The 25,431-nt window shown below is 41.0% G+C and overlaps 1 protein-coding gene across 1 annotated transcript in view; it reads right to left on the bottom strand.

Moving 5' to 3' along the window:
• GPRIN3 (GPRIN family member 3) overlaps positions 1-21,384 on the bottom strand; it is a 60,529-nt gene extending 39,145 nt beyond the window's left edge. Inside the window, exon 1 of the mRNA XM_042984191.1 lies at positions 21,303-21,384. The gene's annotated coding sequence lies outside the window, so the exon portion shown is untranslated. The remainder of the gene's footprint in view (positions 1-21,302) is intronic.
• Between the last annotated feature and the right edge of the window lie 4,047 nt (positions 21,385-25,431).

The raw sequence follows: 25,431 nt of genomic DNA, 5'->3' as shown, positions 1-25,431 counted from the left end.
TTGGGAGATCCCACACTTTTGATTAATGATTTGAGCATGCAGAATAAAGGGCCATCGAATTTCAGAGCCACACGGGTCTTTAATGGTCACAGAACCCTGCTCCGTGCCTTGGATGGGTTTCCCCAGAGTAACTGCGGTGGTCCCAGAGCCTTTTCTGCTTTTTCACTGTGTGTCCTTAACTGAATACATTTTCTTTTTCTTTTCTTTTTTTTTTTTTAACGTTTATTTATTTTTGAGACAGAGAGAGACAGAGCATGAACCCTTAGGGTCAGAGAGAGGGAGACACAGAATCTGAAACAGGCTCCAGGCTCTGAGCTGTCAGCACAGAGCCCGACGCGGGGCTGGAACCCATGGACCAGGAGATCACAACCTGAGCCAAAGTCAGATGCTTAACCGTCTGACCCACCCAGGCGCCCCAACTGAATACATTTTCAAGGTGGTTGATTTGAGGTGAGACACAAGGTATGATCCTGGAAGGGAGGTGTTTTTTTCCCCCCCTTTAAAAAACCAACTGGTTCTGGGGCATCTGGGTGGCTCAGTCAGTTAAGCATCCAACTCTTGGTTTCAGCTCAGGTCATGATCTCACAATTCCTGAGTTCAAGCCCTGCACTGGGCTCTGCGCTGACAGTGCAGAGCCTGCCTGGGACTCTCTCTCTCCCTGTCTCTCTGTCCCTCCCTGCTGCTCTCTCTGTCTCTGCCAAAATAAATAAATAAACTTAAAAAAAAAAAGCAAACTGGTTCTTATATGAATCAAAGCATAAATTCTCAGCCTTTTAGATAAAAAATTAAAAAATAATCACAATACAAATACGTTTGATAATTGTATAATGTTGTCTTGGGCACTACTTATTCCTAAAATGATGTAAAAGTGTGTATATCAGAGCAGTGCTCTTTCCCCCCATCCTTAATGATTTTCTGCGTCAATTAAGTTTTCAGTGCCACCCTTAAGACTGAAAGTTAGCATTAATTTCATAAAAAATGATATATTCCACATTAGGGCAGAAGGAAGCAGATGAGCAAGTTCTTCTTACTCTGTGTAACCTGGTATTATTCAACATTGGCCTGGAGAGGAGAATTTTGTGTTTCCATGCAGGGCTCCCTAATGAGAGTTACTGAAAAACAATGTGCTCTTGTCAGAACAGTGTGGAGCTCTTCTAAAACTGGGATGGAGCTACGTTTTACCCTTTAAAGGTCAGGAGATATTATTATGCAGCAAATTGAGCCTATGATTTATCTTTTAGAAAGGCAGCATCACACACATACAAAACCCACAAGGTTTGGGTTACATTTTAAAAAATTCTAGAAGATATTGAAAATGAGAATTAATTTCCAATAACAATGCTAATAATAGCTCCAGTTTTTAAGCCTAAGATATTAGATTAAGTATTATCTCTTATTTACTCTCCACAACACACCAGCAAGGAAGGTATCATTTTCTCAATTTTAAAATGAGGAAACTCAATTTTATTCCTCATCCCCTTTGAACTCCAGCTTTGTTTTCACCACTGATCCCCTCTGCCTGACACTCTGAGACTTTCCTTTCTACTTTTGGACAGTGTTTTTGTAGTCTTTGATCAAACTTATTCCTTTTCTGACCCCTAAATCTGAGTTGATCAGGAATTTTCCTCCTCTGTCCTCTTCTTTCCTGTCCTTGGAAATCTCTTTCACACTTGGGATATCTAATGGTGCTGATCTAGTAGCTGTAAGTCCTGGCATCAGCCTCTCCCTGTGTTCCCATCCTCCTCCACTTTAATACCTGCAGGCCAGATATCTGATGTGCATGTCATGGCCGGTATCCCAAACAACGCCCAACCCGGGATTCGGCATCATTGTGTCAAAATGAACTTCTCCTTCCGACATCTCTATTTCTTTTAATGGCACCAGTGTTCTCCCGGTCAGGTCTGGCTTAAAATCCTGGAGTCATTTGGACAGCTCCGACTCCCTCACCCCCTATGTTTATGCAGTCCCAATTCTTGTCACATCTCTGGCTAGAAATATTTGCAACTTTCCTTCCAATAACTGGGACTCAAATAACATACCTCTCACCTTCTACAACTTTTAAAAATACACAGAGACTTATGTGATTTGTCCCACAGTTTCGAAGCGGAGTTAGGACTTGATCCCAGGGTTTCTGACTCCTGTTTTTTCCAAGGGGGGAATATTGCAACAACTATGTCTCCAGGCCCTGCTTGAGCTGGTCCAGGTGCCCCAGGCACGGTCTCTCTACTTGGTTCCAACACAGCTTATATAAGCACTAATAGTCACTGTCTCATAATCACTGACAAATGACCTCATTTTAAAACACAGATCTGATCACCTCATGCTCAGCTCAAAATCCTTCAGTGCCTTCCTCTACTGAAAAATGTTCTCATTACTTAACCTGGCACCATAGACATCCTTCGGTTTGATTTCCACATAATTTTGGAATACTGCTTCCCACAACCCCCTCTATTCTCCAGCCAAATGGAACTACTCTCAGTGTCTCAAACATGCTTGAAGCATTTGCCTGCATTCCTCTCTCAGGCTATGGCCTCTTGGAATGGGCTCCCTGCCTTTGAAAATGCTGTCTTTTCTTTCTTTCATTCATTAATTCCAAAACATTGATGTATCAACAACAGTGTATCAGGGTCTGTGCTAGACATGGGAGGAAGCTGGTGAATAAGATAGAAAGGATCCATTTCTCAGGGACATTAGGATCTACTGGGTTCTTAAATTTCAGGACAGATGCCACACTCTTTGCAAAATGTCTTTCCTGATACCCGTGGCAGAAAGTGATGACTTCTCCTCCCAACAGCCATAGCACAGGGAGAAAACCTATTGCAGGATTTATCATAATCTGATTGAATTATAGTTATTGAGTCTTATCTCTCACCCTAGGTTGTAAGCTTTATTTTTGATGGAGACTCTAAGTAGCTCAATATTTAGCCCTCATAGCACATAGTACAGAGCTCCACATAGAAGACCTCAATAAATGATATTGGAATAAACAATGTCTCTCAGAGTCTGTGACTACGAGATTGGGCAGGGAGAGCAGCACACTCCATTCACACACAGTCAGGAGAGGACAGTAAGCTCACACTCCTCTCACACCCCCCCACCAGATGGTTAACATAACATTATTTTGGTCAACAGAATTGTCAGCTGATATCCAGGGCCCCATGATACTTGCCTTTATCCATTTAAAGAGAGTTTTGAGACCAAAACTAACGCAAGATTTCTGGTCATCAGAGCGCAGATCTGTTCAGTCTGCACATTTTTCTGTGTCAATAAGCAGGAAATAGGATTAGCATCTTCCCCATATGGTCTGTTTTTCCGACTCCAGAACCAGAAGGCTGCTAAACTCTGGACCATGATTCTAGGCTGCATTTGTTTCGTGAAAATTAAAAATAATCATGTACAGTTATATTTACTCTTTTGGGGTACAGTTCTAGGAATTTTACAAATGCATGGTTGTATGACCGCCGCCACAATCAAGATATAGAACAGTCCCATCATCCCTCTAGAGACATACCCCTTGACTATTCCTTTGTAGTCAAACCCTCCTCCACTCTTAACCACTCATCTGTTCTCCACTCCTGTAGTTTTGCCTTTTCCAGGATGTCCTATAAATATAAAAGTACATAGTTGTTTCGGTCTGGTTTCTTTAATTAGCGTCACATACTTGCAATTCATCTGTGTTGTTGTGTGTTATTAATAGTTTGTTCCTTTTTATGGAAGAGTGGTATTCCATTGCAAAAGTGTGCCACTGTTTATTTATTCACTCCCTGAGGGACATTTTGGTTATGTTCTGGTTTTGGCGATTGTGAATAAAGCAACTACAAAATATGTTCTTGGGTTACCATAGGTTTTCGTATCGCTTAGGTAAATGGGAGTGAAATCGGCAGGTCACATGGTAAGTGAATGTTCAATTTTATAAGAAACTGCCAAAATGCTTTCCACAGAATGAGTCAGAGGTCTAGTTGCTTCACATCCTTACCAACGCTTGGTTTTCTCAAGACTTGTTTTTTTCTTTTTTTTTCTTTGCCCTTCCAGATCTATATAGCGTGAGATAGGATTTTAAGATTTCATCTTTTAGAACCATAATATTTCCACTTCCACACTAAGGCCACACTCAATATGTCCTCCTCCCCCTTCACTTGGATCTTTGTATTATCCCTCCCACTAGATTAAGGATTCCTTTGTGGGTAAGGAACAAGTCTTAGCCATTTTCGTATATATAATGTGCTGCCAACCCACCTCAAGTGTGGGGATTTGCAACAACAGGAAATAACACATGCTACTTAAATAAATGCTCCTATATGATCAGATTTGATCAACACATAATGACACAACTAATGTATCCAAAACATAATATCGTTTGCCCAATTTTATCAATTGTTTTATGCCATAGGAATTTTAATAAAATTGTGCACTTTCCTCCCTTCTCACAGATACTGTATATCCCCCAAAACTTTCATTTGTTTTGGGGGATATTTGTCTAGATTATGGATTTCAGTTTTCCTGCTTTATCAAAGGGCAAATTAGAAAATATGGTTAGGGTGGTGAAATATTTGAGTAACAGATTTCTTGTGCCAACATGAAAAACGAGATTTTTCTTACTAGTACTTTAGTAAGAGATTATGACCTATTTATTTTACAAATTATATCACTTGCATTTTTTTTTAAAAAAAATGAGCTATAATTGACATATATCATTATAATCATTTCAGATGTACAACATAATGATTCAATATTTTGTATATAATGTGAAAATGATCACAACAGTGTCTAGTTAACGTCCATCACCATACTGTTACAATTTCTTTCTTGTGATGAGAACTTTTAAGATACTTACTCTCTCACCAACTTTCAAATATTCAACACAGTGTTATTCACTATAGTCACCATGCTGTACATTATACCCCTGGAGCCAATTTATTTCATAACTACAAGTTTATGTGTGTGTGTGTGTGTGTGTGTGTGTAATCACATTTGCTTTATCCATTCATCCATTAATGACACTTAAGTTTCTTACCTTGACTATTGTGAATAACGCTGTAGTGACCATGGCAGTGCAAATATCTTTTCAAGTGTTTTCATTTCCTTCAGATAAATACTCAGAAGTGGAACTGCTGGGTCATATGGCATTTCTATTTTTAATTTAAAGTTTTGAGGAAGCTCCATAGTGTTTTCCACAGGGACTGCACCAGTTTACATTCTCACCAATGCTGCACAAGGGTTTCCTTTTCTCTACATCCTTACCAATGTTTGTTATTGCTTGCCTTTTTTGATAATAGCCATTCTAACAGGTGTGAGGTCATCTCATTGTGGTTTGTATTTCCCTAATGATTAGTCACGACTAGCACCTGTCAGTCATCTGTATCTCTTCTTTGGAAAAATGTCTTTTCAGACCCTCTGCCCATTTTTTTAAAAATGGGTTTTTGTTTTGCTTTTGTTTTTGTCACTTACTTGCACTTCAATGTGCTTTTTAGGTGAGAGGAAAAATTGGAATTACAGGGGGAAACTGTAATCATCATTTATCAAGTGAGTTGGGGCAAAAAAAAGAGGTTGAGAGTCACTGATAAAGACTCAATTTCAAAAGTGAATGTGTCTTTGAAGTGCCACAGGCCAACCTCCCAGTCATTGCCAGAATCCTGACTATAACATCTGGTTGAATAGTTGCACCGTTAGAAAGCTCACCACTTCATATGGCACCAGTGCATACATCCTTGCGTGCAAGAGTCTCAAAACAAAATAAATACAAAACATTGGGAAAGCAGCTTCTTTCTAACCAGCTTCTGTTTTTCTGTAACTTTGTATCATATTAACTTTCCGTAGCACCTACAGAAATCTAAACATGGAGTTTGGAATCTATTGTGGCAGAAAGATGTTCACCTTGCATCATCCAGCCACGAGCAGAGTTAATCTCATTAACTTTTGTAATGCAAGATGATTTATATTTTGAAGAGATGAACTCAGTGGCGTAAACGACATGAATCTTGGAACCTGTTTTTATATATCACTCTTTCTGCAACTTTAGTTTTTGAATGGAAGTAAACCAACAACTTACAGTTGTACATAGAGAAGAAAATTTGTATAAGTCTATAGAAGAAAATGTCTTAAGTATAATCTATGCGTAGACTGGACTCTGAGCCCTTTAATGGAAAGCATTCTTGCAGAACTCAAAAACAAGGGGCTTTCTAACCTTAGACATTTCTCTTTCTATTGGCTAGTTTCCGGGGTGGTTTTGTACGAAGCTTAGCTCAGATGGAAATCCATTCCCGGAATTCCCTTCGCTAAATACTTCTTCAGTATAGTTGGCCACAAGGGAAATCTCTGTGATATTTGGTGGCAGAAGTGGGGCATTAGCATTATTCGGCTTGGAAGAGCCCTGTGGTGCAACAGCGGCTGGGCGGCTGGGTGCTGATCTCCTGGCTCACCTCAGTGACCTCAGGCAGCAGCCAGGCCGCAGGTCCGCACCTCCCACCAGACCCTCTCTCTCAGCCTCTGCCCAAGGTCTGTCAACAGCTCTGCAGTGAGAAGGGTGAGCCCCTTTCACGGTTTTCCCAGGTGGCTGTGGTTGGAGGAGACAGGAGTCCAGTGGGGATTCTGTTTTGTCTTTCTGTGTTCCAGTTTGTCTTGCGGGTTCCAGATTGTCCCTGTTTCACTTCACATCCAGCTTTTCTTTCCCACTGCTGGCTCTGTTAGCCTACCATCACCGCAGGCCCAATATCAGATGCAGAACAACTGCTTCCCATAGAACTTTTTATAAGCTCCCATGATTATGTAAGGTCTAACACTTATGATAAATCCATTATTCTACATCCACCGTACCGTTACTGCTTTCCTAACTGATATCGCTTCCATAAATTGTTTCTATTCAGAATATGCACTTGGTTACAAATGGTCTTTTTGTGCCTGACTTAAAAAAAAAAATTATGATAGAGGCATCTGAGTGGCTCAGTCGGTTAAGCGGTTAAGCGTCTGACTTCGGCTTGGGTCATGATCTCATGATCTCACGGTTCGTGAGTTTGAGCCCCGCGTCGGGCTCTGGGCTGACAGCTCGGAGCCTGGAGCCCGCTTCAGATTCTGTGTCTCCCTCTGTCTGCCCCTCCACTGGTTGCACTCTGTCTCTCGCATTGTCTCAAAAATAAATAAACATTAGAAAAAAAATTATGATGGGGCGCCTGGGTGGTTTAGTTGGTTGAGGGTATGACTCTTGATTTCAGCTCAGATCATGATCCCAGGTTCGTGGGATGGAGCCCCACGTTGGCTGTGCACTGAGCCTGGAGCCTGTTTAAGACTCTCTCTCTCTCTCTCTCTCTCTCTCTCTCTCTCTCTTTCCCCTTCCGCCCCTCCTCCCGGTTCTCATGCATGGTCTCTCAAAACAACACCACCACCACCAACAAAAAAAACCCCACCTGAGCCAACTAGTTGTTTCTTCAAAATACGTTTTAATGTGACACTTGGAAAGTTGGATCTACTCATAGTAAAACATAAACTACAAATTTGGAAACGATTTCAAGTAATCCATTTTTATCACACTGTATGTGTATTGAGAGCAGATAAATACTGTTCCAAGAGTTTCAAACTCTTTAATATTTCTTAATAGTAAGATTTTATGGTCTTTAAAGGTGGAGAAGCCTCTTTTCATCTTTACATCCTTACATATTAGCACATAGATAAGACCTTATTAAACACTGGCTGAACTACGTAAAGAGCAAATTTCAGCTTCCTGTTTTTTTACAAAAAAGAAAAGAGCAGCAGTGTGTGAGCAAGCGACCACAACCAACTGCATCCTCTGATGCTTGTCTCACTATTATATAGAAACTCCAGCAGGAAACCACAGCTATATCCTTTTCATCAGTATAGAAAAATCTTATGAATTGTTGGCAAGCATAAAACAGCTCTATTGACATTACATAGATAGTGGTGACAATTTATACTCACCACATCCGGGTGCTTTACAACATTTTCACAATGTTTCTCAAGGACAAATTCCAGAGAAAAGCAGGCATAATAATAGTTATACCTTAACCACTTGCCAGGGGGTAAACTATATAGAAAAACAATAAATGCCGCTGAAACTCAACTCCTCCCTTGAAGTAACTGATTTTAAAAAAAACCTGATAAGTGCTAAAATTTTGCATTTCACTGAAATTTGCAAAAATTTCTAACTGACCAAAGATGCATTAGCCTGTACTCAAAAATCAGTACTGGGGCTCCTGGGTGGCTTAGTTAGTTAAGTGTCATGATCAGCTCAGGTCATGATCTCAAGGTTTGGGAGTTCAAGCCCTGTGTTGGTCTCTGGGCTGACAGCTCAGAGCCTGTAGCCTGCATTGGATTCTGTGTCTCCCTCTATCTCTGCCTCTCCCCTGTTCACACTCTCTCTGTCTCTCTCTCTCTTTCTCAAAAATAAACTTTTAAAAAAATTGTGACCATACTAATTTTTCCCTTTGTATTCAAAATAGCTCAAGAATTGGACCTTTCTAACTATGAAATGTACAAACCCCTTTTGTCCACTCTCATGTATAATCCTATTTAGGATTTGGATAACACATGTTTTAAATTTGTAATATGAGCCCTGACAATGTGTTTTATCAATGAAGGGACTTTCTAACGAAGATCTCTTAATCATTTAGGAAATACAAAGAAAAAAATATGGCAGAAGTCCAGGGCTTTCAATGACTTTCATTTTAATGGGAACCACAGACATGTAGATTCATTTACACAGAAGTCAGAGAGTACAGACCTGTAGCTTTCTTGTGTGTCTACAACAAAACCTACTATGGAAATTCTCCACAGTATGTTTGTTCCATGAATACATGTGTGAACAACTGAATGCATAAATTATTGGTGGCAATGGAGAGGAGGGAGATAAGAAGGGCATCTCCAAGTTCCAGAAAAGGCTGAAGAGACTCCAAATCCAGAAAAAAAAAGAGGCCCAAGAGAGAAGAAAAAAATGAAAGACCATTTTAAAAACCTGGACATTAAAACTAGAATTGTTCTTAGGAATTTCTGGACCAAACTGTTCATTTCTAGAAAGAACCTGAGGTGCCTTGGGTAATGACATGACTTCAAGTACCATTTTCACAGATTGTGACATGTGTGTGTCACTTTCATGATTTTTGCCTTATGGTGCTTCTTATCTAAACTATTTTTTACTTAATGCTTTTTATTCAATTGACTTTAATTGGTGCACTAGCTGAAAATATTAACCTAGTCTTAAGAAATGCTCTCTCTGCAAAGTAACAGTTTTGATGTGCTAGTAATGTATTTTACATATAGCAGCATATGGTGTATTTAGTATATGGTATATTTAAAAAATATTAAATATAAATTTATTTTAAAATAAATTTAAAAATATACCATATGCTAAATACATTATAGGCTATATTTTTAAAATATACTTTAAATTTATTCTTAGTATATTTCAAATTTTTTTTAATGTCTATTTATTTTTGAGAGAGAGAGAGAGACAGACTGTGAATGAGGAGGGGTACAGAGAGAGAGGGAAACACAGAATCTGAAGCAGGCTCCAGGCTCCATGCTGTCAGCACAGAGCCCGATGCGGGGCTCAAACCCACAAGCTGCAAGATCATGACCTGAGCCAAAGTCAGACGCTTAACTGACTGAGCCACCTAGGCGCCCCAATACATTTCTGAAATAAAACAAATTCATAACTATTAAAATAAAAAGTAAATCTGTATACCATCTAAGATCATCTTACAGGTCACTGATCAAAATCTTCTGCATTTTGAAAACTAGTGCACTTTGCCATGCCATCCCCTGGAACAAAGCATTTGGATTCTGAAACAACATGAAGTGTTGTTTGTGGTAAACACATTCCAGATTGATGACAAGAGTCCAGTAATAAGATCAATGCCTGCAGGTGACTTCTGCCTATTTTTTTTTAACTAGAAAAAAATCAATTGCTTATTAAGGAACAAAAAAATAAATTAAGGCAGAAGTCATGGCTTTAAAAACAATTAGTGGATTTTCATCTTTAAAATGGATAGAGATAATATATATTCATCTACCTGTCAACTATCATTAATTTATTAGGAATATGGTTTTAAGAAGGAGCTTGTCTCAAATGAGCCTTCTGTACATAGACTGTCTTTTTTTCAGCCTTTAATTTGAACTAGAACACTTAGCTGCCAGCTAAAATGAGGAATTGCTCAACTTTCGTAAGTAAATGAGTATCTATGATTAAAACATCAATCACGGAAACACTAGTTCTATAAATAGTGTCTAAGTCCAAAGTCCACAGGTAGGGCTAAACACAGACACATGCTTTGTTTTTCTCCTTATATGTGTGTGTGTGCGCACGTGTGTATGCACGTGACTATCTGATAGGTATTTGTTTTTCTCTTGAGAAACAAAGAAATGTTGTTTGCTGAACATATGTGTCACCTGGATATTTTGATAAACATTTTTATTTTTCAGTTTAACCGCCTATACAATGATTTATAAAGTTTTAACCTAAAATGTTTGTTTGTCCTTGAACTCACTCGGTTTGCTTAAAAAAAAAGTCTTATCTCTGATTTATAAGCTTTCAGTTTGGTTTTTCAGCAACACAAAATGAAATTTGAGATAGGAGAAATCAGGCTATAAAATCCAACCTATTCCTCTGCTTTTGACCCAGTGGTAATAATAATAATGTTAATACATTACAGTGTGGTATAGTAGTGAAGTGAAGCTTGTGACCTTTGAAGTTAGACAACTCTGAATCTACACACAGTTGAGTCAGATACTATCTGAGGGACCTTTGGCAAGTTTTTAATCTGTTTCCTCATCTCTAAAATGGGGGAAGTAAAAGTACAAATCTCATAGATTTGTTTAAATGAGAAATGGGTTTAGCAGGATGTCACTAGCAGAAAAGGCTAAAGAATGAAGTTTTGAAAGAATCTGAGTTCATTAACTGGACAGATTTGTAGTCTACTCATCACCCATTTCCTTACAGTGGAAAGCAAATGGATGAAGAGAAATGTACTAGGGTTCTCTTATGCCCTAGAACCAAGATAGCAAAAGTGCCCTGAGTGGTTCCCTTAGGCTCTTGATCCTCATTTACCTCAACTAAATTCCTCTTCCCTACGTGTTTGGTTGGTTTTTCATTCTTTCTCACTTACCATCCTTAGTTCTGAAATCTAGGTACTGCCTCTTCTCTTATTTTCCCTGTGCTGCTACCTTCTGGGCAGCAAAGCAAGAAAGTTCTCTTCTCAGCAGGAGTGAATACACAAAAATGGAATCACTCACCAGGCAATCCAGAGATGTGATTTATCACTTAAACTCTAGGGTCTTAACCCTGAAGAGGAAGACCAGGAAAGAGTGATAAGCACCATGTTAGGAAAAAAGGATAGCATGAAGGCAGGGGGTATTTCACCCAAGAACTATGAAAACCCCAAGTGTTTTCAGTACTCCGAAATGGGTATATTACCCAATAATGCTCTGATTCAAGATCATCTTCCAAGGGTGAAGGTGATCCTCGCGAGTCTAATAATCCCAAATGGCAGCCTTTCACTTGTCTTAAAATACACTAGCATATTACAAACCATTTATAAGCAATGGTAAAGTACCAATGACAGCAAATGATTTATTAAAAGACTAATTTAGAGCAGTTTTCTGTAATGTCAGTTATGTTGATCTCGATGATAAAGTAATTTTTATAATAATGTTACTCTCATTTATCTCACTTGCATTTGTAGATGTTTTCTTGAATAGAAAAAAATGAGGGGCGATGAAGTTACATTGAGGTTCTGGTATTTTCACGGGGAGGAAATTTCCTACAGTATATAGACTAGCTGTCCACAGAAACCTGGAAGATTTCTTAATCTTACACCTTCCCTATCTTGGTCACATTTGCTCCCCTCTGTTTCTTAGTTGTTTTTAACAAGATGAAGTTGAAAATACACATGTCTACCATTTCATTTTTGACGACATTAAGGAAGTGTAGTGTGGGAAAGGCTTCCTCCAGTTTTCGAGCTGGCCTGGCTGGAAGAAAGGACCCCAGGTGTGGTGAGCAGGTGGCGAAGCTCTGAAGGGGAACGGAAATTAAGTGAATTGCTAGGGCCTAGAGGAAGGAAGAGAGAGGTCTGTTTGGGACAGAGAAAGAAGCCTGGTTGTTAGGCTGTAGGGGAATTCCCAAGGAACCTCACCAGGAAAAGAACCCACTCTAATGCTGCTGAGCATATTTATTAATATGTTTATGTAGGCCAGGAGTCTGGGAATTATTTGAGAGTTCAGATTATGTTTTATTCATTTTTGAATCCCTAGCACATAGCACAGGGCCTAACATATATATCAAGTACTCGATACAAATTTATTAAATGATCCAAGCATCTATCTTCCTCAAATCAGAGCTTCAGCCGGTCCCCTTTCACATTCTATACTTCATCTCCTAAATAAAATCCTATTTCCAGTTTGAGGAATGCTTTTATTTCATTTGCAAAGCAGAAGTAGCTGACATATCCCCAATCCATCAAGCTCACATTATTAACTTTTATCATCCCTCTCTGAGAGTTAGACTCACTACTCAAAAGTAGTGAGGGATGATCTTTAAAAACCCATCATTACAATTTTGGACATCCAAATAACCACCAGGGAAATAGAACAGTTCTTCATAAGAGCATGAAAGTTTTAGTGTAACTAAGTTTATGTTATTTCAAATCACTAAGAAAAAAATTACCTTGACCCCTAAAGAATTTTAACACCTATGGTCTCTTACATGTTATCAATACATTTTAGGTGTTATGAAGACACGGACATCATTCCACATGGAAATGCACTCTGTCCAAAGAAAGCACAGAGTCAATGTAGCCCCGTGTCCTCTGTTGGCTTCCACCGATACTATTCTCAGCCCCGTCTTCTTAGAGTGAAGATGGTGAAGCACCGACACTTTGGGATTAATAATTTGATGTGAGGATGTTTTTAGAAGCGAGGTGGGAGGCACAGTGTGGGGGTGGTACGCAGCAAAGTGTGCACGAGGAAGGAAAGTGGCAGCGGTAGTTGAGAAAGAAAGTGATTTCAGAGAGCTATTAATTAAGAGCTTTCTCTATTTTCGAGATCTGCCTGAGGTTTTCATCCTATTGTCTCAGAAGGGCATATGCCTTTACTTCTAATGTGAACGATCAACTATGACACAGTCAGCGCATTGTCAGCCCTAGTAACAGACGAGTTCCACACAATCCAGTGGCCACACTGTGTAGTGATCTCAGGGATGAGTTAAAAGCACAGCCAACTGCCATTGTTAGATGCACATTTCTCAGCTGTACAGACACAGACACAAACTGGGATAAGAGTTGATACTACTTCTGACAGTTGGTTCTCAATTGCCAAGCCCACGAAATAGGCCTCACCATTACCTGAAAGACTGAGATATGCTTTGGGCTTTCAGGAGGCTAGGCAAGTTTGGCATATACCTAAAGAGTCGTATGTAACATAAAGATATGGTGTATTTAAACACACATAAAGCAATCTGATGTAAAATTGTAGTTATTGGTTAAAGAAGAAATGAACTGTTCTACGGGGGGTTGATTTTGTTTGCTTGCTGCCAAAAGTGGTACGGTAAAAAATAAGCAAACTGAAAAATTCACTCTTCTCTTACTAACAGACCACGTCAACCCAGTTTGTATTCATTAACCTTTTGCAGCATCTGCATGTTTTGATGATGGAAACTTTTTAGACTCTCGTGATAGTTTACGGGAGTCAACGACATTGACCACAATGATCTCTCTACTTTGTAGAGTCACATCAGTTTCATGAGTACAGTCACAGCACTGGAGGGCCCAGGGATACTTAGAAAACATCACAAACTCAATCCCTATTAACTGAAGTTGTTGAGCACAAGTGGCTTCTATGAAGCCTCAGTGTCAGAGAGACAGTAGGGAGTAGTGGAGACTATAACGAAATAAAGATGTAGCACATACTGTTACTTAGCTTCTACCCAGAGAGTATGTATCAGTGTCTCATTTTTTATAATATATCTCTTAAGTTTTAAATATTGCCTTAATGAAAAATAAATACCTGCGAGTCAAATAAAACATGATCTTCCTGCTGGGCCCACAAACTGTGCCAGTTTTTAATTTCTGACCTGGTATATACATCTTCAAACCTGAGGTCTGGCCACGTTAAGTGAAATGTATCGGGTCTCTCAGATGCTCATGGCAAAGGATTCTTCTGCTCTGAGTATCTATACGTGTAGACACAAAATCATCCCCATGTGAAAGGAGATTGCATAGGCATTTTCACTTAATGAGAGCTCAGCCCCTAACCCTGACATTGACAGATTTCTGTTCGGTGACTGCTTTCGGAACATGTTCAACATGAAAACAAGACCAAACCTCCACACTCATTTGTCAGAAGCAATTTCTACTCATTCAAGGATGCAAGGGAAAATGCATATCCATTTATTAACCTTCGCACTGATTAAAATCCTCATTAGCATTAAAATTCTAGTTGCTTCATTTTTACCTGTATTTTTCAAGGAGAAATAATTTGTAGTATTCAAAGAAAGCCGTGCTTAGAAAAAAAATATTACCAAGTGTAAATTAAAAATTCATGCTCTGTATAAGAAAGTAGTTAGAGACAGGGCATAAGAATCACGGAGGGTTTACTGAAATAATTGATCTCTAAACCATGTTTTGAGGGGATTGAGAAGCTAATTTAGGATGAAGGATTGAGCATTCCAAAATGATGTAATGGCAAAGGCAATGACCAAAGTCCAACAAAGTGGACTCCATGATGAATCAATTATATCTTGCATTTTGAACAATTAAAAAAAAATAATGTTTATTTTTGAGAGAGAGAGCGGGGTAGGGGTGGAGAGAGAGGGGAACAGAGGATCTGAAGCAGGTTCTGTGCTAACAGCAGAGAACCTGATTGTGGGGCTTGAACTCATGAACTGTGAGATCATGACCTAAGCCGAAGTTGGACGCTTAATTGACTGAGCCACCCAGGTGCCCCTTGAACAACAATTTTTGAGAAGTGTATCAGGAGAAAGCAAATTCATATCAGACTAAAAAAGAAGAAAGATGATTAAAAATGTCTATATTATATTCAGCAGTCCTGTCCTACACAGACATGATTTGGGATAAAAATCTGGAGCTGATGCAAAATTCTGAATCCCGATGATATCTGCTATAGTGTACTTATTAAGGCAGACACATAGGCACAGACTATAACATTTTAGAAAAAAAATTGTCAACAAGAATTGAAACAAAAAAAGATGCTCTGATTACTCAGAAAATATAGTGAACACAAATGTTTAGCTCCCTCAAGCATTTAATTTACCCAAAGTTGTACATTATAAAAAAGAGAAGAGTCTCCCATAGACACAATATGATTGTTTTAATTTTAGACTATTTAGAAATCAATATGCTGAAAAAACAATCAAGAGTCTATCCCCATAAAACATCTTGATTACTCCCCTTGAACTAGATCTTCCACTTTGCTGGACAATTTGCAATTCAGGCTTAAAAAAGGATCCTCTGCAACTCCTTTTCTCCAGAAAATTAGTAGATGGAAATGTGATCTTTTAAGGAGCACTGGAGCTCTCTGTCCAGCTGTCTGTTACTGAATTAGCAAGAGTGCTGAGGTCCCTGGAGGTGCCTGTGACTGTGAACTGTTACTCTCTAGCCTTGAGTTTTTTCAAGGTTTGCTTGGTTCTGCAAGTGTCACAAGCTGTGACTACTGACTAAAGCAGTAGGGTTGGCTTCGGTATCCACCGGGTTTAAGACCCAAGAATTAACATGTTTAAGTGGAATCTGGTGTGTAAGTAAGTCCAAGAAGGCTCCCTGCCTCAGATTGCACAGCTGATGCCCACAATTTTTCTGCCACATCAGACCTCTGGGACAGAGATCACTGCGTTGTCACTTAGAAAGGCTCACAGCATTGACTCTCAATTTCGGAAGAAGGGCTGCAGGAATAATTAGATTCCCTTCCCCCCACCACTCTGGAGCCATTCATATCCTCTCTTCAGACCCTATTCCTTCCCCCCTCAGCAGAAAATCGGTAGAGAATTAGAAAGAAGAGGTCCAGGTTTTAGCCCCAGCTTTAACAATCATGAGGACACATTATTCACTCATCTGGGGCTCACCTGTTATCTTTTTTCTCCCCTGTAAGTAAGGGCAAGACTGAACAGTGGTGTTCAAGCCTGGCTATTGGAATCATTTTAGGACCATCATAAAATATAGATTTCCAAGCCCTACATTTAGATTCGGATTCAGATTCAATAGGTCACAGCATTTAGCCTTCCAGCTAAGGGTCCGTTATTATTACCTGGTAATAATAATTCAGGCCCCCAATTATTCTGCCAGCTTTAAAATAAAACCGACGATCTAATTATAGACATGAAAAATCAGAAAGCTGTTATTGTGCTGGCAACTCCAATAAGCCCAAATAAAAAGCTGTGAAAATTTTTCTCACTGGCATTCAAGACAGTAAGTAATCTAAATTGTAAGCTCATATACATTTTCCCCCATGAAATTCAATAAAGTCTTTTCAATTCAAATGCAGCCTCTAAATGTTTTTGTTATTCCGGACTTGACTCTTATGCAACAAAGCTAGCTTATCACTAATCTAAAGATTCTGATGAAGGAAGATGAAAAAGGAGTTCAGGACATCTTTATAGAAAAGTGAATCTCCATATTTGACTGAACTCCAAATCAACTAATTTGGGTACCCGAGTCTCTGTTTTAACTGGCACTGTTCTTCTGGTTGAAGGTATAACTGTTTTCAAAAGGGTATTAATATCATAATGTTGTTCTATTCCATAGGAAAGGTAGCAAGAGCTGAAAGAAGCCCACCAAACATTTTAAAAAACACAAATGAAGACATTCTCCTCTGATTTTATCTCCTAATAGCTCGGGTTGCAGCAAAACACACTGATGTTAATTTCTCAAAATGCATGCAAACGTACTTAAACATTTTACTAAAATGCTGAACAAGTCATAGAGCAACTGAAAAATAAAATCTGGCAGGTTCTGCCCTTTCTTTTGGGGTTATGAGTACCAAGTGGTCTGATTCATCTTCAAGAAGCTGTTGGTTTCTAACACGGGGGTTTATACCTACGAGGCACACAGGAAAGGAGACTTGTAGGAGAGAATAGAAAGGTTTGCTGGATTTGTGACAGTCACTTGATCACCCTTGCCCCTCTGTGCCAATGATGGTACTTGTGTTCTGGGAAACGAAATGCTCATGCTACAATGTGGTATATCGCGTAATTTCAATACTTCATTGAATTCAACTGAAACAAGGCCTAGCCAGTAAATTATTGCAAATGAGAGTTTTTTAAAGGCAGGAAATGACAGATTTATGATGTTATGGCCATGCTGACTAGATTTTCTTAATGGAGTAGTATTAGGAAAAGAAATCTTATATTCAAAATAACAACTCTCGGCTAATATTTTAGTCTAAACAGAAATCCTGCTGTGATTCTCTCCCCCCACCTCGATACTCATTTTCTTTTCTAAATGTTTCTTAAATAAAGCTTACACTACCCTGCCTCATTCTTTACTTCTTCCTTCTATATCACCACTCCTTCTGCACTGCCCACCCAGATCCATTCACCTTTCATAAACTAGCTCACATTCCACCTTCTCCTTGAAGCCTTTCTAGATTAATGCAGTCCCCAAGGATCTCTTTCTCATCTGACTTTAGTGTCATGAATTAATGGTAAGTCATAATGTCTTGCCTTTCTCAAGGCAGTTCTGCCTTTCAGAATATTGTGTAAATGCTTGTGTATCAGATTTCCTGTTGACTCTTGGGGTCTGACAAACGGGAAGCATCTCTTCTTTGTGTCACTTAAAGCACTGGCTTTTGGACTTTTTGGAACATGATGCATAATAAGATATACAATCTACATCATAGTCGGATGTGTATATATACATATAAACATATATTTAATCAAAAAGTTCCATGAACTATACTTACCCTTCTATTCTGTTTTACTCTACTTCATTTTTTGAAAATAAAAATGCCATCAGACCCAGTAAACTGACTTCACAATGGGTTGTGACCAGTTCTAGAAGGGCACTTACTGATTACCATGGGGTTGCTATATACATTTCCCTCACTTAAGACATAATTTAAAAATTGTGTGAGACCTTTTGGCTCTCTTTAGTACATGTTTCGGAATTATTTTTTTTTTTTTCATCCACTTTTTCAAACCATCATACTTTTGCCTTTTGGGTCATTGGGGACAATTAATCCCTGGCATATACAGTACTTTCCATCTTTTTGCCCTGAGCACTGTTGTCATAAAAATAAGATCTCCTGCCTCCTATAAAACTCCAATCTCCGTTCTCTCATTCCCTTTTATTCTCACAATAGGCAAAGTAGGGGGTAGACATTTCATGGATGAAGAAATTGAGACATAGAGGATTATGACTTTTTCAAGGGTACGTCTCCTTTTTAATCAGGTTCTTACAAATTAGCGAATAGGGGGGTTCAGTCGGTTAAGCGTCTCACTTCGGCTCAGGTCATGATCTCGAGGTTTGTGAGTTCGAGCCCTGCGTCGGGCTCTGTGCTGACACCTTGGAGCCTGGAACCTGCTTCAGATTCTGTGTCTCCCTCTCTCTCTCCGCTCCTCCCCCGCTCACGCTCTGTCTCTCAATAATAAATAAACGTTAAAAAAAATTAGTGAATAGCGTTTCTAGATATTTGAAGGGTATAACATTGGGTGATGTGAACAACATAGAGCCTCCCTGGATATGCATGTACCTAACTTACCCAGGTCAAACGGTTTACGGTCATGACCAGATGAGTTAGTGGCCCTGCCGGACTTCAGTGTGAGGGCGGGTCTGCTTCCTTTCACACTCATCTTTCCGTCTCCATCTTCTCTCAGTTTTTCACCCACCCAGAGCTACCTGTTATTCCTGGGCCTCTTCATGTTTTGGCCCCTGTACCAGGACTGCTCCTCTCTCTCCTCTTTACCAAACTAGTTCCTCTTGTTCTTCAGGTCTCTGCACACAGTCCTCGTCCTCTCTACCTCCACAACCTGACTTCCGCAGCATGGTCTACAGGCCCTGTCAAGCACTGAACCAGGTGGTACTCACTCCCTGCCCAGTTCTGCCAGCAGAGGCTGTGTCTCGCTCAGTCTTCTATTCCACAGACGAGGACCATGGTGAGTTCTAGATAAACAACCGTTGATTGCATGAATGAATCAATGAATGAGTGCACAGAGGGCAGAAATTGCTAGCACTGAAAGAACTCACGCGTGAGCTGGGGCTGGAACTGTGTGTCCTGACTCCCAATCTTTTATGATTTTGGATTCCATGACGGACATTTTAATGCTCCCCCATAAGTTGTAGGTTTTTTGACTGGGAATTCATACAGTGAAGGAGACCTATATCCCATAAGTATATCTGAGGCACAGTCAAGAAAATGTTGCAGGGACAAATAATTAAGGCAAGTGTATTGAGGCAATTAAAAAATACCCAAATTTCAAAATGGCTTGTTGGACCTCACCCCGACCTCCAGTTGAGACTGATCCGATTCAGGTCATGTTTCAGGCCTCCACTTCCCATATGAAGCCATGCTTTTTTTTTTTTTTTTTTTTTTCTCATCATTTTCATAAAAGTCTAGTTAATGATTAGGTGAAGCCTCACCACACCACAACACACTGTACGTGGCTCAGCGTGAGTTCCTCTGCTCTGTTTCCAAAATAAATCCCAGTGATATAACATCTAGACTTGCAATGGCGATTACTACTCTTTTTTCCTGTTTATGAATCAACAACCCATTTCCTCGCCCCCCACCCAACACATAAAAACTTAAAAAGTGCTCTTGGTGATTCTATTTAAAGAACATTCTCTAATACAAACTCCTGTCATTCGCAGATAGCAACAGAGCAGATTTTCTTCTTTATGCTGTGACTCATGTGTCTTTATTCCCAGGCTCAGGGCAGGCCAATGGTGAACACAATGGAAAAGAAAGAATAGTTTATAACTGGAAAATAAGCACATTCAAGAGAAGTACACTCAAAGCATTATCAAAGTAAAATATGCAGCAGCACCAACAAGAGCAAACAAAAGCCCACGCGAGAGATGTGTAAATATTTCATGAGACTAAGCCTTAATCAACTCTCTCCCCAAATCTTGCTGGGGTTGTAAACACTTCAGTTTCTTTCAGTCCTATCATGACCCAGATTCCCCGCAAAAATAAAATGAAGACACGGACTGATGGTTCTTTCACAAATGTGTTGTGAAAAATATTGCCATGGAGCATATCCAGGTTTGCTTTAACAGGAAGATCCCCTTAATAAAAGGTGCTTGCTTCTCGGTGACTCTGAGCTGCTTTCTCCCCTCCTCCTCCAACCCTTGCCTTTTCCCCACCGCCTCTGCTGCTTTCTGGACATTCACATCATCTTAACCTTGAACTGCCTACACTCCAAGCAGAGATTTCTCCCACTGCTTCTCCAGGAGGCCCTTCAAACCCGACGGCTGTTTGCTGCCTTCCCACCACCCAAAATTCACTTCCCAGTGTCCAAGAACCCCTCTTCCCCTGCACCCCCTCTTTTATAGTCCACTGTTGTGTCTGAAATTTTGCATCTATCTTTTAGATCTGCCTGGATAGCGTGAAAATCTGTTGTGTGTATATCGGCTGGCAGTGTTCTTCAGATTTTTTCCTAAGATCCATCTCTACAGAACCCTTTATAGCCTCTAGTCTCTACCCTGACTTAATGTGGTTCCAAAGTTCACCTCTACATGCTGAACAGGTCTCTACAATGATTTCCCTTTATCAACCTCTGCTTCCCCTCCTTCTCTCTCCACCTGTCTCAAGATAAACTATATATGCAAGTGTGTATGTGGATAAACGCACACATACATGTATATACACACACATATGAAATATATGAAAACTACAGCGTTTTGACTCTAAAGAAAATAGACATGGGAAAATGAGAAAAATACAAGTATAGTATTGCCAAACACACACACACACACACACACACACACACACACACACACACACCCCTATTTGGATATTCACAGTGTGCAGACCTGATGGATTATAATCCCCACGCCTCCCAGCCCAAGAACAAGAACAAACAGGCTTCGTCTCCCATTTACCTTCAAAGCCAGAGCCTAAGGGAGCAATGACCTTGCAGAGAAATTCATCACCTGCGAGAAAGACGGCCCCTCCTGGAGCGCAGGACGGGATGGGGACAAGAGCAACAGGCAAACGATCAGCGGGCAAAATGTGGGACCGAATCCATACCCCCGGCGGTACCGAGCACACCACAAAGCTCCGGTCTCCCGGGCTGGACGCCGGGCAGAGGTGGCGCAGGGGGGCGTCTCCTCCCGCGGCCGCCGGTCGCCTACCTGCTCTCGCTGGGCTCTCCCCGGCGCCGCGGGGCCGCTGCCTGCGCTGTGGCGGGGGTTTCCCGTCGCATATCCCAAGCGGCGGCTCTCGGCGCCACACGGATAGCTCCGGCGGGCTCCGGAGCGGCGGTCCTTTTTCGCCCCGTTCCGGGAGCTAGCTGGGTGCTCGCAGGAACTGAAATTACTATGCAAAGAGCAGAGGCGGCGCGCAGGAGCCGGGCGGAGACCGCGGGGGCCGCCCCCACCGCGGGGCTGCAGCCGCCGCCGCCCGGCACGGAGCCAAATTGGAGGTGGGAGTTCACGTGCCCGACTGCTCCTCCGTCAGGCCCGGGATGCGCCCACCTGTCCACGGAGGGCAGCGCCGCCGGGCCGGAGCATCCGGGGAAGGGGCTGCAGCTTCGCAGGCAGCGGCGGCGGTGGCGGCGGCAGCAGGGCGCCGAGCTCCGCCCCCGCCGCACCCCAGCCCAGCCTTCCAGGTCCCCCGGGAAGGGTTTGCAGCGGCTACTTGCAGCGCGGCAGGGGGGTGGGGGGTAGCGGGGCAGCGGCTGGAGGGTCAGCGTTCTGCTGCAAGGTGACCAGCGGCAGGTGGAAAGTTAAGGAGACTAAGGTAGAGGACTAGGGCCCAGAGCGACTCGGCAGGAATTCTGGCCGTTGCTCCTTCCCACAGGTCACCAGACTCCATGTATGTGTCTAGACTCTAGCAGACGGTTTCTAATAAAGCCACGTGCAGCGAAAATCTGAGAACAAGGAACTCCCCGACGTTTCACATGTGTTGCAAAACGGACAGTATCCTGCGTATTTGGAGATGGCATTGCGGACGGTTTTCTTGTCTTTCTTCCCTCTCCCCCACCCCCACTGATGGGCGTGGATGGCTTTGAAAATCGTCCCTGCCAAGTGGCTCCGGTAGTACTATATGGATGTGTAGTATGGTTAACAGCTAGAGATGCTGCAAATGATACAAGGAAAATAACTGTTATTAACTGAATATTGTTGGCAGGCACTATGTAAAGGGCCTTATATGTGCCTTCTCTGAGTTCCACAGCAACTCAGGGGGGCGGGTATTGTTCTCCACTGTATAGGCAAGAAAACAGGCTTCCATGATTTAGACACTTTGGTTGAGGCCACACCCTAGTAACCTGCACAGCCAGGATTCAACCCACTCCAAAATATGTCCTCTGAACTAGTACACAGGACTCACCCAAGGATCTTGTTGTAATGAAGATTCTGATTATGTAGGTCTTATGTGGGCATTGCTAAGAAGCTCACAGTGATGTCCATGCTGTTGGCCAAGGAACCAAACTTTCTAATCTACTAGACCAGGGATTTGAATTAAATTATTTCACCCTAGCTCTAGTTGGTTGATAACAACTTTTTTTAAATTCTTTTTTATTTTTGAGACAGAGCGCGACAGAGCACAAGCAGGGGAGGGGCAGAGAGAGAGGGAGACACAGAATCCGCAACAGGCACCAGGCTCTGAGCTGTCAGCATAGAGCCCGACACAGGGCTCAAACCCAAGGACCGTGAAATCATGACCTGAGCTGAAGTCAGATGCCTAACCAACTGAGCCATCCAGGCGCCCCATAGCAGCTCTCTGAAGGTGGGTTAAGAAGGACTCTGTGGTTTTATCTTGGCTCCTAGTCAGAGAATACTGTAATCAGTTCATCATGTTCAATTTGGTTGTGGAGAGATGGTTGTGACAATGTGCTGGGTGGCCATCCCCTTCCAAAACAACAGGGGTGGCTATGGTATAATATCGAAGGCGTTGGTGCACCAAGGACAGATATCTTCCATTCCAGTTCTCACCCTCATTAAGAAAAGCTTAAAGTTTTACACCTGACGTATGTAACACAAAACACTTTACAAAGCGTGCACATAAATAATTTTATCTGTCTTTATAACAACACTGTAAGGCAAGAATAATTTCATGTTACAGGAAAGAAAACTGAGGTGGACTGAGTTTCCTGAGGTTAACAATTAATATGCAGGCAGTAGTGGCTAGACTGTGACAGATCTCTAATTCAAGGTTGTTTTTACTATGCCACGTGGGTAGTTCCTACTGATGCTGTAACAAATTACTGCAAATTCAGTAGCTTGATATAACACAAATGTATTAGCTTACAGTTCTGGAAATTGAAAGTCTGAAAATAGGTCTTACAGGGCTAAAATCAAAGGACCAGCAGGGCTATGCATTCCTTCTGGAGGCTCTGAGGGGATAATCTTTTCCTTCCTTATTGGTCCCAGTTTCTGGAGACAGCCTATATTCCCTGGCTTGTGACCATTGTGATTACCTTGGGTACACCCAGATAATCCAGAAGAATCTCTCCATTTCAAGATCCTTAACTTAATCACATCCATGAAGGGCCTTTTGTCATGTAAGGTAACATATTCATAGGTCCCAGAGATTAGGATTAGATATTTTTGGAAGATTATTATTATGCCTACTGAAACCTCGATTGGTACTTATCTTAACAGTTTCTACCATACCTTATTGGTCTGAATGACGCTGAGGTAATCCTTAGGGGAAGTCCTAACTGCTGTTAAAGGCCCTCTTTAACAATACAGAATTGTTCAAAATTCTGCTTCTCAAATATCTGCTTCTAGGATAAATAATGCAATTCAAAACTCAGACAAAATCGAGTGTAACTTCAATTCCAAACCAAGTGATGGTTTTTTTTTTTTTTTTAATTTTTTTTTTCAACGTTTTTTATTTATTTTTGGGACAGAGAGAGACAGAGCATGAACGGGGGAGGGGCAGAGAGAGAGGGAGACACAGGATCGGAAACAGGCTCCAGGCTCCGAGCCATCAGCCCAGAGCCTGACGCGGGGCTCGAACTCACAGACCGCGAGATCGTGACCTGGCTGAAGTCGGACGCTTAACCGACTGCGCCACCCAGGCGCCCCCAAGTGATGGTTTTTGAAGTGATGAGAAACAGTAAACCAGTATGTCAAACAAAATCAATAAAAATTATTGAACACCTTTTATGCTCAAGACATTTATAGAAAAACTCTGATATAGAGAAGTTTATCATATTATTGGGGCACAGAATTTCTGAAAAGTGAAATAATAAAGGATTTAAACAGAAGAAATAATAGGAGAAGCCACATGAGATGGTATATGATTAATTGCCAAGTAAATTAGATAAATCTGGAAGTTAGACTAATACTGGAGAGTAGATACAAAACTGAAAAGGTGGGTTGGAAAGGTTGTGTTGCTTAGGATCTTAAATGTCAAACTAAGGAGTTTAGACTTCCCCTGCAATAATAACACTGATAATAACCCCTTATGTTCACATAGAATAATTTACCAAGCACTTTTTACATATTTTCAGTCACTTGACTTCCTCCCGTAAGCCCCCAGAAAAGCAGGCCTGTGCATGCGCATGCAACACACAAGGAAGGAAATGCAAGTCTCTTATCAAAGTGGTGTTCTTGACCATTCTATGTAAAATTGCAGCTCCCCTTCCCACTTACATGTGCCATTCTTTTATCTTCCTTACCCCTGCTCTATGTGTTTCCATTGGGCCCACTACTGTATCTTGATAGAGTATATATTTGTTTATTGATATCTACTGTTTATGAGGGCAGGGACTTCATCTCTAGTTCACTGCTATATCCTTATCGCCTAAAATAGTGTCCAACACTTATTAAGTGCTCAGGAAATATTGTCGGATGGATCATTATCTCCAATTTAGAAATCGGGAACGAAAATCCCAGATGTTTAAATGACCTTCATGATGTCCAACAGCTAAAAGTGCCTTTACCAAGACTGAAGCTCAATGTCTGGCCCGATGCTTTTTTTTGGATAGACTATTCCCTTTCTGAGTGAAAGCTGTTAGTCATGTTTAAACAGGGGCAGCAATATATTTTAAAAAGGTAAGAATTTGAGAGTAGAATCCTCTCTAAATGTCACATCTTTCCTAAAAGCTTCATCCATCTAGCTGGATTGGCAAGAAACATTGGCAGGACAGAGTTACCAACAGTGAATTCTGGAGGGCTGCCGTCAATTCCATGCTAGTTAGCACTGACTAATACTGTAAGTTGTTTTGTAAGTGTTCTGTTAATTCATGTGCACATGTCTTGACACTCTGGATTATAGGCTTTTGGTCTCAGGGACTATAACTTCTATTTC

Source organism: Panthera tigris, chromosome B1, assembly GCF_018350195.1.
Source record: "Panthera tigris isolate Pti1 chromosome B1, P.tigris_Pti1_mat1.1, whole genome shotgun sequence".
NCBI lineage: Eukaryota > Metazoa > Chordata > Mammalia > Carnivora > Felidae > Panthera > Panthera tigris.
Note: the sequence above shows the minus strand (reverse complement) of the source record. Positions and strands in the feature narration are given on the sequence as shown.